Source organism: Arachis hypogaea, chromosome 4 (assembly GCF_003086295.3).
Source record: "Arachis hypogaea cultivar Tifrunner chromosome 4, arahy.Tifrunner.gnm2.J5K5, whole genome shotgun sequence".
Taxonomy (NCBI): domain Eukaryota; kingdom Viridiplantae; phylum Streptophyta; class Magnoliopsida; order Fabales; family Fabaceae; genus Arachis; species Arachis hypogaea.
This window is the reverse complement of record NC_092039.1, coordinates 72,642,557-72,657,463: the sequence shown is the minus strand read 5'-3', so window position 1 is coordinate 72,657,463 and position 14,907 is coordinate 72,642,557. Positions and strand designations below refer to the sequence as shown.

The 14,907-nt window shown below is 40.6% G+C and overlaps 1 non-coding gene across 1 annotated transcript; it reads left to right on the top strand.

Moving 5' to 3' along the window:
* The first annotated feature begins 5,967 nt into the window (after positions 1 to 5,967).
* Positions 5,968 to 6,075, top strand: LOC112798914 (small nucleolar RNA R71). The gene has a single exon (XR_003200510.1). It is a non-coding gene; the product is annotated as a small nucleolar RNA R71 (small nucleolar RNA).
* Positions 6,076 to 14,907: the final 8,832 nt, after the last annotated feature.

Here is a 14,907-nt window from a genome sequence, read left to right as displayed (position 1 = left end):
CCTACAGTTTTCATCCAATCCTTCTTACTCCTTTCCATGGCAAGTTGTATGTTGGGCATCACCATTGTCAATGGCTACAGTCCCGTCCTCTCAGTGAAAAAGTTCAACGCGCTATGTCACAGCACGGCTATTCATCTGTCTGTCACTAACGCCCCACAATCGCGAGTTTGAAGCTCGTTATAGTCATTCAATCCCTGAATCCTACTCAGAATACCACAGACAAGGTTTAGACCTTCTGGATTCTCAAGAATGGCCGCCAATGAATTCTAGCTTATACCACAAAGATTCTGATTAAGGAATCCAAGAGATATCCACTCAATCTAAGGTAGAACGGAGGTGGTTGTCAGGCACACGTTCGTAGGTGAGAATGATGATGAGTGTCACGGATCATCACAGTCATCAAGTTGAGGAACAAGTGATATCTTAGAATAAGAATAAGCTGAATTGAATAGAAGAACAATAGTAATTGCATTAATACTCGAGGTATAGCAGAGCTCCATACCTTAATCTATGGTGTGTAGAAACTCTACCGTTGAAAATACATAAGAACAAGGTCTAGGCATGGCCGAATGGCCAGCCTCCCAAAGAGGGTTCAATCATAAAAACATGATCAAAAGATGATCCAAAGATTGCAAGATTCCAAGATTGAAAGATTCTCTAAATACAATAGCAAAAGGTCCTATTTATAGAGAACTAATAGCCTAGGGTTTACAGAAATGAGTAAATGACGTAAAAATCCACATCCGGGCCCACTTGGTGTGTGCTTGGGCTGAGCATTGAAGCTTCCATGTGTAGAGACTTTTCTTGGAGTTAAACGCCAGCTTTTGTGCCAGTTTGGGTGTTTAACTCCCACTTTTGTGCCTGTTCCGGCGTTTAACGCCGGGAATTCTGAAGCTGACTTGGAATGCCTGTTTGGGCCATCAAATCTCAGAAAAAGTATAGACTATTATATAATGCTGGAAAGCCCTGGATGTCTACTTTCCAACGCAATTAAGAGCGCACCAATTGGGTTTCTGTAGCTCCAGAAAATCCACTTTGAGTGCAGGAAGGTCAGAATCTAACAGCATCTACAGCCCTTTTCAGCCTCTGAATCAGATTTTTGCTTAGGTCCCTCAATTTCAGCCAAAAAATACCTGAAGTCACAGAAAAGCACACAAACTCATAGTAATGTCCAGAAAAGTGAATTTTAAATAAAAACTAATAAAAATATAATAAAAACTAACTAAAACATACTAAAAGCATACTAAAAACAATGCCAAAAAGCGTATAAATTATCCGCTCATCACAACACCAAACTTAAATTGTTGCTTGTCCCCAAGCAACTGAAAATCAAATAGGATAAAAAGAAGAGAATATACAATGAATTCCAAAAACATCTATGAAGATCAGTATTAATTAGATGAGCGGGGCTTTTAGCTTTTTGCCTCTGAACAGTTTTGGCATCTCACTTTATCCTTTGAAGTTCAGAATGATTGGCTTTTGTAGGAACTCAGAATCTGGATAGTGTTATTGATTCTCCTAGTTAAGTATGATGATTCTTGAACACAGCTACTTTATGAGTCTTGGCCGTGGCCCAAAGCACTCTGTTTTCCAATCTTATCACCGGATACATCCATGCCACAGACACATAACTGGGTGAACCTTTTCAGATTGTGACTCAGCTTTGCTAGAGTCCCCAATTAGAGGTGTCCAGGGTTCTTAAGCACACTCTTTTTGCTTTGGATCATGACTTTAACCGCTCAGTCTCAAGTTTTCACTTGACATCTTCACACCACAAGCCCATGGTTAGGGACAGCTTGGTTTAGCCGCTTAAGCCAGGATATTATTCCTGTAGGCCCTTCTATCCACTGATGCTCAAAGCCTTGGATCCTTTTTATTATCCTTGCCTTTTGGTTTAAAGGGCTATTGGCTTTTTCTTCTTGTTCTTTTTAATTTTTTTTTGAATTCACTGTTTTTTCTTGCTTCAAGAATCATTTTTATGATTTTTCAGATCCTTAGTAACATGTCTCCTTTTTCATCATTCTTTCAAGAGCCAACAATTTTAACATTCATGAACAACAAATTCAAAAGACATATGCACTGTTCAAGCATACATTCAGAAATCAAAAGTATTGCCACCACATCAAAATAATTAATCTGTTATAAAATTTGAAATTCATGCAATTTTTCTCTTTTTCAATTAAGAACATTTTTCATTTAAGAAAGGTGATGGATTCATAGGACATTCATAACTTTAAGGCATAGGCATTAAGACACTAATGATCATAAGACACAAACAAAAATAAACCATAAAGCATAATTTTTGAAAAATAGAAAAATAAAGAACAAGGAAATTAAAGAATGGGTCCACCTTAGTGATGGCGGCTTGTTCTTCCTCTGGAAGATCTTATGGAGTGCTTAAACTCCTTAATGTCTCTTCCTTGCCTTTGTTGCTCCTCTCTCATGATTCTTTGATCTTCTCTAATTTCATGGAGGAGGATGGAATGTTCTTGGTGCTCCACCCTTAGTTGTCCCATGTTGGAACTCAATTCTCCTAGGGAGGTGTTGATTTGCTCCCAATAGTTTTGTGGAGGAAAGTGCATCCCTTGAGGCATCTCAAGGATTTCATGATGAGGAATTTCCTCATGTCCATGAGTGGGAATCTTGTTTGCTCCATCCTCTTCTTAGTGATGGGCTTGTCCTCATCAATGAGGATGTCTCCCTCTATGTTAATTCCAACTGAATTACAGAGGTGACAAATGAGATGAGGGAAGGCTAACCTTGCCAAGGTAGAGGACTTGTCCGCCACCTTATAAAGTTCTTGGGATATAACCTCATGAACTTCTACTTCCTCTCCAATCATGATGCTATGAATCATGATAGCCCGGTCTATAGTAGCTTCAGACCGGTTGCTAGTGGAATGATTGAGCGTTGGATAAACTCCAACCATCCCCTAGCCACGAGCTTGAGGTCATGCCTTCTCAGTTGAACCGGCTTCCCTCTTGAATCTCTCTTCCATTGAGCGCCCTCTTCACAAATGTCTATGAGGACTTGGTTCAACCTTTGATCAAAGTTGACCCTTCTAGTGTAGGGGTGTTCATCTCCTTGCATCATGGGCAAGTTGAATGCCAACCTTACATTTTTCGGACTAAAATCTAAGCATTTCCCCCGAACCATTGTAAGCCAATTCTTTGGGTCCAGGTTCACACTTTGATCAAGGTTCTTGGTGATCCATGCATTGGCATAGGACTCTTGAACCATTAAGATTCTAACTTGTTGAATGGGGTTGGTAAGAACTTCCCAACCTCTTCTTCGGATCTCATGTTGGATCTCCGGATATTCAATCTTTTTGAGTTTGAAAGGGACCTCGGGGATCACCTTCTTCATGGCCACAACTTCATAGAAGTGGTCTTGATGCACCCTTGAGATGAATCTCTCCATCTCCCATGACTCGAAGGTGGAAGCTTTTGCCTTTCCTTTCCTCTTTCTAGATGTTTCTCCAGCCTTAGGTGCCATAAATGGTTATGGAAAAACAAAAAGCAACACTTTTACCACACCAAACTTAGAAGGTTTGCTCGTCCTCGAGCAAAAGAAGAAAGAAAGGAGAAGAAGAAGAAAATGGAGGAGATGGAGGGGGCTTTGTAGTTCAGCCAAGGGGGAGAAGTAGTGTTTAGGTTGTGTGAAAATGAAGGAGTGAAGAAGGGTTTATATAAGGGTGGAAAGAGGGGTAGGGTTCGGCCATTATGGGTGGGTTTGGGAGGGAAAGTGGTTTGAATTTGGATGGTGGGGTAGGTGGGGCTTTATGAAGGATGGATGTGAGTGGTGAAAATAATGATAGGTGATTGGTGAATGGGTGAAGAAAAGAGAGAGTGGTGGGGTAGATGGGGATCCTGTGGGGTCCACAGATCCTGAGGTGTCAAGGATAGCTCATCCTTGCACCAAGTGGCCTGAAAAACACCCTTTCTGCCAATCTTGGCATTAAACATCGGGCTGCTGCCCTTTTTGGCGTGAAACGCCAGCCTGGTGCCCCTTTCTGGCGTTAAACGCCAGTCTGGTGCCAGACTGGACGTTAAACGCCCATTTGCTGCCCTTACTGGCGTTTAAACGCCAACAAGCTCTTCTTCTAGGGTGTGCTGCTTTTCTTTCTGTTTTTCATTCTATTTTTGCTTTTTTAATTGTTTTTGTGACTTCACATGATCATCAACCTATAGAAAACATAAAATAACAATGGAAAATAGATAAATATAACATTGGGTTGCCTCCCAACAAGCGCTTCTTTAATGTCAGTAGCTTGACAGTGGGCCCTCATGGAGCCTCACAGATGTTCAGAGTAATGTTGGAACCTTCTAACACCAAACTTAGAGTTTGAATGTGGGGGTTAAACACCAAACCTAGAATTTGGTTGTGGCCTCCCAACACCAAACTTAGAGTTTGACTGTGGGGGCTCTGTTTGACTCTGTTTTGAGAGAAGCTCTTCATGCTTCCTCTCCATGGTTACAGAGGGATATCCTTGAGCCTTAAACACAAAGGATTCTTCATTCACTTGAATGATCAATTCTCCTCTGTCAACATCAATCACAGCCTTTGCTGTGGCTAGGAAGGGTCTGCCAAGGATGATGGATTCATCTATGCACTTCCTAGTCTCTAGGACTATGAAATCAACAGGGATGTAATGGTCTTCAATCTTTATCAGAACATCCTCTACAAGTCCATAAGCTTGTTTTCTTGAATTGTCTGCCATCTCTAGTGAGATTCTTGCAGCTTGTACCTCAAAGATCCCTAGCTTCTTCATTACAGAGAGAGGCATGAGGTTTATGCTTGACCCTAGGTCACACAAAGCCTTCTCAAAGGTCATGGTGCCTAATGTACAAGGTATTGAGAACTTCCCAGGGTCCTGTCTCTTTGAGGTAATCTCTGCCTAGTCAAGTCATCCAGTTCTTTGGTGAGCAAAGGGGGTTCATCCTCCCAAGTCTCATTACCAAATAACTTGTCATTTAGCTTCATGATTGCTCCAAGGTACTTAGCAACTTGCTCTTTGGTGACATCTTCTTCCTCTTCAGAGGAAGAATACTCTGAGCTCGTGAATGGTAGAACTAAATCCAATGGAATCTCTATGGTCTCAGTGTGAGCCTCAGATTCCCATGGTTCCTCATGAGGGAACTCATTGGAGGCCAGTGGACGTCCATTGAGGTCTTCCTCAGTGGCGATCACTGCCTCTTCCTCCTCTCCAAATTCGGCCATGTTGATGGCCTTACACTCTCCTTTTGGATTCTCTTCTGTATTGCTTGGAGGGAGTTCAGTAACTTTCTTACTCAGCTGACCCACTTGTGCCTCCAAGTTTCTAATGGAGGACCTTGTTTCAGTCATGAAACTTTGAGTGGTTTTGATTAGATCAGAGACCATGGTTGCTAAGTCAGAGTGGCTCTGCTTAGAATTCTCTGTCTGTTGCTGAGAAGATGATGGAAAAGGCTTGCCATTGCTAAACCTGTTTCTTCCACCATTATTGTTGTTGAAACCTTGTTGAGGTCTCTGTTGATCCTTCCATGAGAGATTTGGATGATTTCTCCATGAAGGATTATAGGTGTTTCCATAGGGTTCTCCTACGTAATTCACCTCTTTCATTGATGGGTTCTCAGGATCATAAGCTTCTTCTTCAGATGAAGCGTCCTTAGTACTGCCTGGTGCAGCTTCCATTCTAGACAGACTTTGAGAAATCATATTGACTTGCTGAGTTAATATTTTGTTCTGAGCCAATATGGCATTCAGAGTATCAATCTCAAGAACTCCTTTCTTCTGATTCGTCCCATTGTTCACAGGATTCCCTTCAGAAGTGTACATGAATTGGTTACTTGCAACTATTTCAATGAGTTCTTGAGCTTCTACAGGTGTCTTCTTCAGATGAAGAGATCCTCTAGCAGAGCTGTCCAATGACATCTTGAACAGTTCAGACAGACCATCATAAAAGATACCTATGATGCTCCATTCAAAAAGCATGTCGGAAGGACACTTTCTAATCAATTGTTTGTATCTTTCCCAAGCTTCATAGAGGGATTCACCTTCCTTCTGTCTGAAGGTTTGGACTTCCACTCTAAGCTTACTCAATTTTTGAGGTGGAAAGAACTTTGCCAAGAAGGCATTGACTAGCTTTTCCCAAGAGTTCAGGCTTTCTTTAGGTTGTGAGTCTAACCATATCCTATCTCTGTCTCTTACAACAAAAGGGAATAGCATAAGTCTGTAGACCTCAGGGTCAACCCCATTGGTCTTGACAGTGTCACAGATTTGCAAGAATTCAACTAAAAACTGATGAGGATCTTCCAATGGAAGTCCATGGAACTTGCAATTCTGTTGCATTAAAGAAACTAATTGAGGCTTAAGCTCAAAGTTGTTTGCTCCAATGGCAGGGATAGAGATGCTTCTCCCATAGAAGTCGGGAGTAGGTGCAGCAAAGTCACCCAGCACCTTCGTTGCATTGTTTGCATTGTTGTTGTTTTCGGCTACCATGTCTTCTTCTTGTTTGAAGATTTCTGTTAGGTCCTCTACAGAGAGTAGTGCTTTAGCTTCTCTTAGCTTTCGCTTCAAGGTCCTTTCAGGTTCAGGGTCAGCCTCAGCAAGAATGCTTTTGTCTTTGCTCCTACTCATATGAAAGAGAAGAGAACAAGAAAATATGGAATCCTCTATGTCACAGTATAGAGATTCCTTGAGATGTCAGAGGAAAAGAATAATAGAAGGAGGAGGTAGAAGAAGAAGAATTCGAACTTATCAAGAGAGATAGGGTTCGAATTGTTGATAGTGGAGGAGTGTTAGTCCTTAAATAGAAGGATGTAAGAAGAGGGGAAGAATTTTCAAAAATAAACTAAAAGATTTTGAAGAAATTTTGAAAATTTGAAGAATGATTTTCGAAAATTAAAGTTGGGAAAGAAATAAAGTGATTTTTGAAAAAGATTTTGAACTTAGAAATCAAAAAGATTGAAAATTATTTGGAAAAAGATGTGATTAAGAAGATATGATTGAAGAGTTATGGTTTTAAAAAGATATGATTGAAAAGATATGATTGAGAAACAATTTAAAAAGATTTGATTTTTAAAATTAATGACTTGGCTAACAAGAAATTTAAAGGATATGATTCAAACATTAAACCTTTCTTAACAGAAAAGGCAACATATTTGAAATGTTGAATCAAATCATTAATTGTAGGCAAGTATTTTTGAGAATGGAAATAAATTGATTTTGAAAATATATGATTGAAAAGATATGGTTTGAAAAAGATTTGATTTTGAAAAATTATGAAAACTTGAAAAGAATTTGAATTAAAAACAAAATCTTCCCTCTTGTATCATCCTGGCGTTAAACGCCCAGAATGGTATCCATTCTGGCATTTAATGCCTAAAATGCTACCCTTTTGGGCGTTAAACGCCCAGCCAGGTACCCTGGCTGGCATTTAAACGCCAGTTTTCCTTCTTCACTAGGCGTTTTGAACGCTCAGCTTTTTCTGTGTAATTTCTCTGCTGCATGTTCTGAATCTTCAATTCTCTGTATTATTGACTTGAAAAGACACAAATTAAAAATTTTTTGAATTTTTAATGATGAAGAATAATCGAAATGCCACTAAGATCAAATAAACAATGCATGCAAGACACCAAACTTAGAAGTTTGTATACTATTGACACTAACAAATTGAGAATGCATATGACAAGTTTGAATACTATTAACATGGTACGCTCAATTGCAATCTCAACTCTTTATCACAACTTCACACAACTAACCAGCAAGTGCACTGGGTCGTCCAAGTAATAAACCTTACGCGAGTAAGGGTTGATCCCACGGAGATTGTTGGTATGAAGCAAGCTATGGTCATCTTGTAAATCTCAGTCAGGCGGATTCAAATGGTTATGGAGGATTGATAATTAAAAGATGAATAAAACATAAAATAAAGATAAAGATACTTATGTAATTCATTGGTGAGAATTTCAGATAAGCGTATCGAGATGCTTTGTCCCTTTCGTCTCTCTGCTTTCCTATTGTTTTCTTGCAATCCTTCTTACTCCTTTCCATGGCAAGTTGTATGTTGGGTATCACCGTTGTCAATGGCTACAGTCCCGTCCTCTAAGTGAAAATGTTCAACGCGCTCTGTCACAGCACGGCTATTCATCTGTCGGTTCTCGATCATGTCGGAATAGAATCCAATGATTCTTTTGCGTCTGTCACTAACGCCCCACAATCGCGAGTTTGAAGCTCGTCACAGTCATTCAATCCCTGAATCCTACTCAGAATACCACAGACAAGGTTTAGACCTTCCGAATTCTCAAGAATGGCCGCCAATGGATTCTAGCTTATACCACGAAGATTCTGATTAAGGAATCCAAGAGATATCCACTCAATCTAAGGTAGAACGGAGGTGGTTGTCAGGCACACGTTCATAGGTGAGAATGATGATGAGTGTCACAGATCATCACATTTATCAAGTTGAGGAACAAGTGATATCTTAGAACAAGAATAAGCTGAATTGAATAGAAGAATAATAGTAATTGCATTAATACTTGAGGTACAGCCGAGCTCCACACCTTAATCTAGGGTGTGTAGAAACTCTACCATTGAAAATACATAAGAACAAGGTCTAGGCATGGCCGAATAGCCAGCCTCCCAAAGAGGGTTCAATCATAAAAACATGATCAAAAGATGATCCGAAGATTGCAAGATTCCAAGATTGAAAGATTCTCTAAATACAATAGCAAAAGGTCCTATTTATAGAGAACTAGTAGCCTAGGGTTTACAGAAATGAGTAAATGACGTAAAAATCCACTTTTGGGCCCACTTGGTGTGTGCTTGGGCTGAGCATTGAAGCTTTCATGTGTAAAGACTTTTCTTGGAGTTAAACGCCAGCTTTTGTGCCAGTTTGGGCATTTAACTCCCACTTTTGTGCCAGTTCCGGCGTTTAACACCGGGAATTCTGAAGCTGACTTGGAACGCCTGTTTGGGCCATCAAATCTAGGGCAAAGTATGGACTATTATATATTGCTGGAAAGCCCTGGATGTCTACTTTCCAACGCAATTAAGAGCGCACCAATTGGCTTCTATAGCTCCAAAAAATCCACTTTGAGTGCAGGGAGGTCAGAATCCAACAGCATCTGCAGCCCTTTTCAGCCTCTGAATCAGATTTTTGCTCAGGTCCCTCAATTTTAGCCAGAAAATACCTGAAATCACAGAAAAACACACAAACTCATGGTAAAGTCCAGAAAAGTGAATTTTAAATAAAAACTAATAAAAATATAATAAAAACAAACTAAAACATACTAAAAGCATACTAAAAGCAATGCCAAAAAACGTATAAATTATCCGCTCATCAGGCACCAGACTGGCGTTCAACGCCAGGAATGGGCAAGAAGCTGGTGTTAAACGCCAGAAAAGGACAGCAGCCCGGCGTTTAATGCCAGGATTGGCAGAAGGGGCGTTTTGCACGCCACTTGGTGCAGGGATGAGTTATCCTTGACACCTCAGGATCTGAGGACCCCACAGGATCCCCACCTACCCTACCACTCTCTCTCTTCTTCACCCATTCACCAATCACCTCAATACCTCTTCCCCAAAACCCCTCACCTATCAAATCCCACCATTCTCTTCATCAATCACATCCATCCTTCATAAAACCCCACCTACCTCACCATCCAAATTCAAACCACTTTCCCTCCCAAACACACCCATAATGGCCGAACCCTACCCCTTTCTCCACCCCTATATAAACCCTACTTCACTCCTTCATTTTCACACAACCTAAACACTACTTCTCCCCCTCCATCTCCTTTATTTCCTCTTCTTGTACTCTTTTCTTTCCTCTTTTGCTCGAGGACGAGCAAACCTTCTAAGTTTTGGTGTGGTAAAAGCGTTGCTTTTTATTTTTCCATAACCATTTATGGCACCTAAGGCTGGAGAAACCTCTAGAAAGAGGAAAAAGAAGGCAAAAGCTTCCACCTCCGAGTCATGAGAGATGGAGAGATTCATCTCAAGGGTGCATCAAGACCACTTCTATGAAGTTGTGGCCATGAAGAAGGTGATCCCCAGGGTCCCTTTCAAAACTCAAAAAGAGTGAATATCCGGAGATCCGACATGAGATCCAAAGAAGAGGTTGGGAAGTTCTTACCAACCCCATTCAACAAGTCGGAATCTTAATGGTTCAAGAGTTCTATGCCAATGCATGGATCACCAAGAACCATTATCAAAGTGTGAACCCGGACCCAAAGAATTGGCTTACAATGGTTCGGGGGAAATGCTTAGAATTTAGTCCAGAAAATGTAAGGTTGGCATTCAACTTGCCCATGATGCAAGGAGATGAACACCCCTACACTAGAAGGGTCAACTTTGATCAAAGGTTTGACCAAGTCCTCATAGATATTTGTGAAGAGAGCGCTCAATGGAAGAGAGATTCAAGAGGGAAGCCGGTTCAACTAAGAAGGCATGACCTCAAGCCTGTGGCTAGGGGATGGTTGGAGTTTATCCAACACTCAATCATTTCCACTAGCAACCGGTCCGAAGTTACTATAGACCGGGCTATCATGATTGGAGAGGAAGTAGAAGATCATGAGGTTATATCCCAAGAACTTTATAAGGTGGCGGACAAGTCCTCTACCTTGGTAAGGTTAGCTTTCCCTCATCTCATTTGTCACCTCTGTAATTCAGTTGGAATTAACATAGAGGGAGACATCCTCATTGATGAGGACATGCCCATCACTAAGAACAGGATGGAGCAAACAAGATATCCCACTCATGGACATGAGGAAATTCCTCATCATGAAATCCTTGTGATGCCTCAAGGGATGCACTTTCCTCCACAAAACTATTGGGAGCAAATCAACACCTCCCTAAGAGAATTGAGTTCCAACATGGGACAACTAAGGGTGGAGCACCAAGAACATTTCATCCTCCTCCATGAAATTAGAGAAGATCAAAGAATCATGAGAGAGGAGCAACAAAGGCAAGGAAGAGACATTAAGGAGTTTAAGCACTCCATAAGATCTTCAAGAGGAAGAACAAGCCGCCTTCACTAAGGTGGACCCATTCTTTAATCTCCTTGTTCTTTATTTTTCTGTTTTTCAAAAATTATGCTTCATGGTTTATTTATGATTGTGTCTTATGATCATTAGTGTCTTAGTGCCCATGCCTTAAAGTTATGAATGTCCTATGAATCCATCACCTTTCTTAAATGAAAAATGTTTTTATTACAAAAGAACAAGAAGTACATGATTTCGAATTCATCCTTAAAACTAGCTTAATTATTTTGATGTGGTGACAATACTTTTTGTTTTCTGAATGTATGCTTGAACTGTGCATATGTCTTTTGAATTTGTTGTACATGAATGTTAAAATTGTTGGCTCTTGAAAGAATGATGAAATAGGAGAAATGTTATTGAGGATCTAAAAAATCATAAAAATGATTCTTGAAGCAAGAAAAAGCAGTGAATTCAAAGATAAAAAAAAAGAGAGAGAGAAAGAAAAAGCAAGTAGAAAAAGCCAATAGCCCTTTAAACCAAAAGGCAAGGGTAATAAAAAGGATCCAAGGCTTTGAGCATCAGTGGATAGGAGGGCCTACAGGAATAATATCCTGGCCTAAGCGGCTAAACCAAGTTGTCCCTAACCATATGCTTGTGGCGTTAAGGTGTCAAGTGAAAACTTGAGACTGGGCGGTTAAAGTCGTGATCCAAAGTAAAAAGAGTGTGCTTAAGAACCCTGGACACCTCTAATTGGGGACTCTAGCAAAGCTGAGTCACAATCTGAAAAGGTTCACCCAGTTATGTGTCTGTGGCATGTATGTATCCGGTGGTAATACTGGAAAACAGAGTGCTTTGGGCCACGGCCAAGACTCATAAAGTAGCTGTGTTCAAGAATCAACATACTTAACCAGGAGAATCAGTAACACTATCTGAATTCTGAGTTCCTATAGATGCCAATCATTCTGAACATCAAAGGATAAAGTGAGATGCCAAAACTGTTCAAAGGTAAAAAGCTACTAGTCCCACTCATCTAATTGGAGCTAAGTTTCATTGATAATTTGGAGTCTATAGTATATTCACTTCTTTTTATCCTATTTGATTTTCAGTTGGTTGGGGACAAGCAACAATTTAAGTTTGGTGTTGTGATGAGCGGATAATTTATACGCTTTTTGGTATTGTTTTTAGTATGTTTTTAGTTTGTTTTAGTTAGTTTTTATTATATTTTTATTAGATTTTATTTAAAATTCACTTTTCTGGACTTTACTATGAGTTTGTGTGTTTTTCTGTGATTTCAGGTATTTTCTGGCTGAAATTGAGGGACCTGAGCAAAAATCTGATTCAGAGGCTGAAAAATAATTGCAGATGCTGTTGGATTCTGACATCCCTGCAGTCAAAGTGGATTTTCTAGAGCTACCAAAGCCCAATTGGCGCGCTCTCAATTGCGTTAGAAAGTAGACATCTTGGGCTTTCCAGCAAAATATAATAGTCCATACTTTGCCGAGATTTGATGGCCCAAACCGGCGTTCCAAATCAGCTCAAGACTGCCCCGCGTTTAACGCCAGAACTGGCACAAAAGTAGGAGTTAAACGCCCAAACTAGCACAAAAGCTGGCGTTTAACTCCAAGAAAAGTCTCTACACATGAAAGCTTCAATGCTCAGCCCAAGCACACACCAAGTGGGCCCGGAAGTGGATTTTTATGTCATTTACTCATTTTTGTAAACCCTAAGCTACTAGTTCTCTATAAATAGGACCTTTTGCTATTGTGTTTTCATCTTGGTTCTTCTGGTTCCCTCTCTGGGGCTGAAGCCAATGATCACCATTATCACTTATGTATTTTCAACGGTGGAGTTTCTACACACCATAGATTAAGGTGTGGAGCTCTGCTGTACCTCGAGTATTAATGCAATTACTATTGTTCTTCTATTCAATTCAGCTTATTCTTGTTCTAAGATATCACTTGTTCCTCAACTTGATGAATGTGATGATCCGTGACACTCATCATCATTCTCACCTATGAATGTGTGCCTGACAACCACCTCCGTTCTACCTTAGATTGAGTGGATATCTCTTGGATTCCTTAATCAGAATCTTCGTGGTATAAGCTAGAATTGATGGCGGCATTCTTGAGAATCCGGAAGGTCTAAACCTTGTCTGTGGTATTTTGAGTAGGATTCATTGATTGAATCACTGTAATGAGCTTCAAACTCGCGATTGTGGGGTGCTAGTGACAGATGCAAAAGAATCACTGGATTCTAATCCGACATGATCGAGAACCGACAGATGAATATCCGTGCTGTGACAGAGCGCGTTGAACATTTTCACTAAGAGGACATGATTGTAGCCATTGACAACGGTGATGCCCAACATACAGCTTGCCATGGAAAGGAGTAAGAAGGATTGGATGAAGACAGTAGCAAAGCAGAGAGACGGAAGGGACAAAGCATCTCCATATGCTTATCTGAAATTCTCACCAATGAATTACATAAGTATCTCTATCTTTATTTTATGTTTTATTTATCTTTTAATCATTAATCCTCCATAACCATTTGAATCCGCCTGACTGAGATTTACAAGATGACCATAGCTTGCTTCATACCAACAATCTCCGTGGGATCGACCCTTACTCGCGTAAGGTTTATTACTTGGACGACCCAGTGCACTTGCTGGTTAGTTGTGCGAAGTTGTGATAAAGAGTTGAGATTGCAATTGAGCGTACCATGTTGATGGCACCATTGATGATCACAATTTCGTGCACCAAGGATCTGTAATTTTGGGGCGTAATCTCTCTTTCTCAATACTTTGCACTATTTTTTTCTTTAGTTTTTAGTAGTTATGTCTTTTGTGAATATTTGTTAGTATTTTATTTCATTGTACGTTGCTTAGTTTGCTTATCGTTTTCTTTGCATGTTACCTAGTGTTCCGAGGGTTACCTGAAACGTGTAGCTCGGTCGTCTCTGGAGAGGCCCGAGGTGGGGGTCAGGGACCCGAGCTTGATGTACGGAGAGGTTGGTGGTTGTACCTGCAATGACACTCCGATGCTTAAGTTAGCATGGGTTCAAGCAGATATTGAGTAGAATTAGAATGTGTCTTATACCTGGGTGCTCCAGTGTATTTATAGTAGTTGGCCGTGATCTTCCCTGGATAAGATATTCTTATCTTATCTTATCTTTTGGGAGTTTTATCTCTATCTTTTGGGCTGCGTTCCTTTTGATGGGCCTTCTTAGCTTTGTTTGTCCGAGGTCCGACCTCAGGCGTGGGCCTTGGGACGAGGTCGGACCTTTCATGGTTTTTGCCGAGTTGGAGGAGCTCGGTCAGGGTATGAACAGTGCCCCTGCCCGAGTTCGTCCTTTTTGAGAGGTCGAGCTCGGGCATAGTAGTTTTTCAAAATTCAAAAATGGCCGTTTCAGCATTTATTGCATTTTACCGTTTCTTCTCGATTTCCGTTCGGGCTCTGTGAAGGCATTATTTATTTGCCCCTTTTCCCCTTTTTCTTCGTTTATTCTGTTCCCTTCCTTTTTTCTGAGTTTTCGCCATTCTCTTTTTTTGAGCATCGCTTCCTTTTTCTTTTGTTTCTTCTTTCCTGAATCTTTCCGCGGACCTTTCCGGGGTTTCCTTCTACGCCGCCGTTCCGTTCTCCTTGCTTCGGAGCTCGTCGTCCTCGTTTCTTTCTTCCAGGTTTGTTCCCACCTCTTTTTTTGTGCACATATGCTTCTGTTTCTTTTTCTCTATGCCTGGGTTGCCCCGAAAAGAGGCGCCGCCATTGCTTTGTTTTGTTTGTATATGGGGGGGCTCTTTTCTCTTGGTATCTTGTTTCCGGGTTGCTGCATTTTCATCTCAAAGATCGTTGTTTCTTTGTTTTGCTGAATGGGTTTTCGCTGTCTGCTTTTATGTGATTTTTGCTTGCTGTTGTATTCTTCTTTGTAGGCAAGAATTTTTATGTCTCGA